Source organism: Triticum urartu, chromosome 2 (genome assembly GCF_003073215.2).
Source record: "Triticum urartu cultivar G1812 chromosome 2, Tu2.1, whole genome shotgun sequence".
In the NCBI taxonomy this organism is placed as follows: Eukaryota; Viridiplantae; Streptophyta; class Magnoliopsida; order Poales; family Poaceae; genus Triticum; species Triticum urartu.
Window position 1 is genome coordinate 414,499,946 of NC_053023.1, and position 5,083 is coordinate 414,505,028.

At 45.8% G+C, this 5,083-nt stretch overlaps 1 long non-coding RNA gene across 1 annotated transcript; it reads right to left on the minus strand.

The window, feature by feature from the left end:
* Window positions 1-241: 241 nt before the first annotated feature.
* Window positions 242-4,524, minus strand: LOC125537609. The gene is made up of 3 exons (XR_007296006.1): window positions 3,058-4,524; window positions 1,229-2,244; window positions 242-434 (listed from the first exon to the last, which is right to left on the minus strand). It is a non-coding gene; the product is annotated as an uncharacterized LOC125537609 (long non-coding RNA).
* Window positions 4,525-5,083: the final 559 nt, after the last annotated feature.

A 5,083-nucleotide genomic window follows, 5' to 3' on the forward strand; every position in this document is an offset into this window, starting at 1 on the left:
CCGGTAGTAAACCAAGGCCGCTTGGCAAGTCTCGGTCCAATCCGGAAATGTTTAATCCCCACACACGAAAGAGAGCTAGAAATGACCACCGGAGGAGAACGAAGCGCCGGAATGCAAAACGGACAACGGGGAAAAAGCTCGAATGCATGAGACGAACACGTATGCAAATGCAATGCACATGATGACAAAATATGAGATGCATGACAACGACAACAACACACGGAGACAAAGATCCGAACCCGAGAAAATAAAATAACTTAACGCCGGAAACAGCAAGAGTTGGAGTACAAATTGGGAAAGTTACATCCGAGGTGTTACAATTGCATACCAGTTTCATGATGGCAATTAAATCTGAAATCCAAAAGCTTAAGTAACCTCAAAGTTGAAATATCGCATCCTTGCAGCTATGTTTCCACTGACAAATTGACTTCTTGCTAATGGAGCAACCCAACGATTAGTCGTAACATAATAAAAATACTGCAGTGGTACATTCTTGTTAGTAAGAAACATAATTTTAGTGCTAGAGATAAATTATTTGTTTCACCGTGCTAGAGATTAATTCTTTGTTCCACCGAAATGACATAATTTTTATGTTCGGGAAACTTGATGTTTTGGCAAGATCCTTGTGCAAGTGAACCGATTCACCGATAAGACATTGATATTCTAAGTGAATAAGTAAAGCATATATAACCACAAAAATGGTACCGGATAAAAGAAACTGACAATGCAATGAAGATAATAACAAAGAAAGGAACTCCAAACATAATCAACCAGCAAAAAACATTTAAAATAAATTTTGCAAGAAAACATGCCCGTGCATTACAACGGGGTATAAATATTCTAGTGATGATAAATCATTCTATGTAGAAGTTCTTAGAGTGATATAAGTTCAGATCCAAACAAAGTTACTACTGTACTTTGCATAATAAATCAGCTAAAAAAGATTCCAAGGTGTAGTACAGAATCATGGTTTGCCACAAATAAAGGCTAAGTTGAACTACTATAAAATATAGGAGGTTGCCCAGAGAATAGTCAGGAACTCCTAAGTGCTCCTACCAAAGTGCAGATTGACGATGCAAACCACAATTAATAATGTGCATGAGCAATTAAACAATGGGCCACCTACAATTCAGATTAGCACAGAAGAGAACTGCTAAACTATGAGCTCCCCTAAAAACAACCCATAAACAGAAATATCAAGGGGCCATATTTATTGTGTTTTTTTTACCTTGTGCAGACTTAGCCTTGTCATACTGGCTTCACGCAGATGAATCAGTCTGCCTTACACTCAACCAATGTAGTTGCACTTGCACATCTGCCGGACTGGTACACGGTAACATGACAATCTGAGTCGTTCAGATTCAGCTCGTCTGGGTAGAGATGTACTACTTGTTGTCTTCTCTTGGAGGCTGGCTTGATTTGGAGATCTCCTCACATTGCAGAAGAATCACTTCTGATTCCCTCCACCAGAAGAACTCAAGAACAAAAGCTCTCAAACATAGTATGCGAAAGAATTTCCAGAAACCAAATCGACCACACGACGAGCTAACAACCTTCTCCTGTTCAGAATTCCAATAATACAAAAATAGATCTGGATATAAATTAAGACTGTATCTTATTCTCTTAAAACTGAGGATTTGCAAGCATTTAAGACCTTCTGCTCTCTGTACCACATTTTAAAGATATACTCATATACATAACCTTGAGAAAAAAATGTTCATCGCATTGTTCCCTTCTAGATGTTAGATAGATACTACAACCTAACAAATATTCATGGATCAATTGCAGTAGTTGATGTCTACTATCATTTGTTTGAGTTAATCAATGAATTATAGGTATCGATAGGACTTCACCTCATTCCACTTCTATTGCCCTTGTTCCAATGTTGATTTGACATCAGCCTCTCTAGTAGACGGAGAATCCATGTCAATAACAGCCTCTCAAGTCTCAAAGTACATACTCATAAAATCCTCCTCAAGTAATTTTATTGTTTCCATAAGCAATCATGAACCTACTGTACCAACATGAACAGTCAATACATATTAGTAGTGTACACAGAAATACATATCACATACTCCTGCCATCTCTCGCACACATGATGATCACATACTGTTGCTTCTGATCACAGATAGTCCTCTCCCTCAAACAAATACATCTATACGAATTGGGCTGCATATAATTAGGAGAGCGTTATGGACCTCAAGGTGGGTGCAGAAATTTATCAGCTCAATCTACCTCCCATCACTGAAAAGACAGAAGAAAAAATTGCTTAGTTCTGAATTTCATCGAGCATCTAATAAATAATTTAAATAGTGATGACACATTGAGCTGGAATCAGTTGAAACAGAGGTAGTACATCATAGTCAGTTAGGTAGTGCAGTCACTACCCACTAAAAAAAGTAATGACATATCCTACAGGAAAACAACAATCAGAAAATGATTATAAAAAAACAAATATGTTCCCCATAGTCCGCTGCCTATCGCTTAGAGCATACACACACTGTGACATGTCTGATGAACATCACTGGACAGAACCTAAAACTGGAGTAACATGGAGCAACTTCAGAAAAATGAGCTAATGACGATGTATATGCCTACTTTCTGGTTCTAAAATTTCATGGTTCAGTTTACTGTTATTCTGCCCTACTTCAATCAAATAATCATGCAAACAAAGTATTCATATACATGCCAAGAATAATGCTAATTTTGGTGCTAACAGTAGGGGTGCTCAGGTGTATAACGTCAAGGAACACACTAACAGGTTGTTTTTCCTGGAACTTTGTTCCTTCTGTGAAATCTGAATATAAATGCAACTGGAACATAACTATCACTCAAACTTTTGACTATGTGTAGGCCCAAACTTGGTCGGATTAGCATGGTTTAGTTTAGAATAGAGGAACACCACAACAGATGTAAACTCCAAGGTGTAAGTCAGTACTGAATCTTCAGATATGTGTCTTGTTCAGACAACAAACAATCATGAACAAATCTCTAAAAAATATTCAGAGATGCAAACATGCTAGCCTCAGGTGTAGTAACTTTCATGGGGAGAAATACCTTTGTGTAGCCGCCTCAGGCGATGGAGGGCTCGATGGGTGTTCTTCTTCCGCCGGCGAACTCGGCATAGTACGGCTGGACGGATGATTTTCCTCCGCCAGCGACATTGGATGTTCCTCTGAAAGTTGCAATGTGATGGGATTTGATGGAGATTCTGGTCGAGGGACGTGGCCTGATGGACGTTCCGGTCGAGGATCCCTCCTTATGACAGCCAAGTCCAATCCGGGTCGGGTACTACATGCTTTTGCCTTGGAGAAGAACAGAGACTCGAATTTGATTACATTGGAAATTGACTTATGTTGGAGAAGGACACGGTCTCCAATTCCATCCAAATCACGACACTGCACTGAAGATTCAGAGAACTGAAGCTGGCCTCGCTGTTGTGTTCGGGCGTCCATCCAAATCACGACACTGCACCGGAAATTCAGATAACTGAAGCTCGCTGTTGTGGACACTGAACCGAAAATTCAGATAACTAAAGCTCGCTGTTGTGTTTGTGTATCTATGTGATGGGGGGCCGTCAGGCAGGGATGTGTGCGGAGCGCCGGTGCTGGCCAGGCCAGCGGCGTGCTATGTCGTAGCTTCGCCGGTGCCAGCGGTAGCGAGTCCATCTTCTCCTCGGCGCGGCGCCTAGCCGCACCAGCTCCACGCCAATCACCTCGGTCGTCCACTCCTCGCGCACCACCGACTGCACCAACTGCGGCAGGTCCAGCGTGCCGCCGTCGCCATCCTGCAGCGACGCGTGCGTCGAGGACTTGCCGTTGAGCAGATCCAGCAAGAGCACGCCCAGAGAGTGTCGCCGCGCGTCCACCACCTCCGGGGCGCGGTAGCCGTCGACGCCCGCAGCACGTCCTCAAACCACGGCGGCCGCCCCTGCCATTCGAGGCGCGTGCTGCTGCTCTGCTGGAGCAGCACCCCGAAGAGCGGGACCTTGAGGTCGCCAAGGAGAACGGAGAAGCTCTTGCCGCCTGCCTGGCCTGCCGTCGGGAGGACGACGACGAGAGGAACGCACGTTCGTCCGCGCTTGGGCCACGGCAGCTGATTCGGCCCAGCCGCCCGCGAAGCCGTCGTCCATCTGGAACCGCATCAACCCGCCTGCCTTGGAGCTCGCCGCCTCCGACCACCTCTCCATCGTCCTTCGCCTCGATCGTCCGTCCCATCTCCGGATGGCGCGCCGGAGAAGCTGGGCCGTAGATGCTTCATCAGGCTGCTGGCCACCTTCGCTGCCGCAGCGACATCCTCCTCATCCTGATTCTCTCCTTCCTCGTCGGCACGGCCTTGGGGTCTGCGCTGGTCGGTGACAGGTGCGCCGCCGGCTCGTAGCCCCCGTGCGGCGCCGGATGCGCTGTGCCTCCAGCTCCCCACTCGCCGGGGCCCCTGCTCCGCCACCTCGTCCGCCCCGTTCGCCGCGGTCGCCTCCAACTGCCGGTCTGAATACCAAGAAACAGAGGATACGCGAAAGGGATTTTTTTTTACCGAATCGTTTTCCCCAGAGCCACTTACGTAGGGAGTGCGGGTTCAATTTTCGAAAAAGTGAAGGGTCTTTTTGCAAAAGCATGCGACGGACGACCAGAAGCAATCGCTGATTTATTATTAGGAAGAGATAGATTGGCCGGTCCGGTTACTAAATTTCAGCCCGAAATTTATTCGGTCCGGTCCGGTCCGGTCTTTAACCGGTCCAACCGAGCGGACCGAAGATGCAGATCTTTCCTCGACATCGCAGACGCCGGCGACGCCCTGGCCATGCCCCGCTCCGTCGTTGTTCATCGAAATCAATCGTAATTCAGTCAATTGAAGAGATAGGGGCAAGAGGTAGAAGACTCAGGTCACGCTCTCAAGTTTGTTTCCTATTATTCAGTCGAATAGAAAAGAGAAAGGACAAGAGAAACGGGATTAGATCCGATAATCACGGCATCATCTCACGACTAACTCCACGCTGTCGTTTCCTTTTACTCCACACTGTTGTTTCCTTTTATTTAATCGAACAGAAAACAGAAGGAAGCTCCTATTCCTGCGCAAGAGGCTT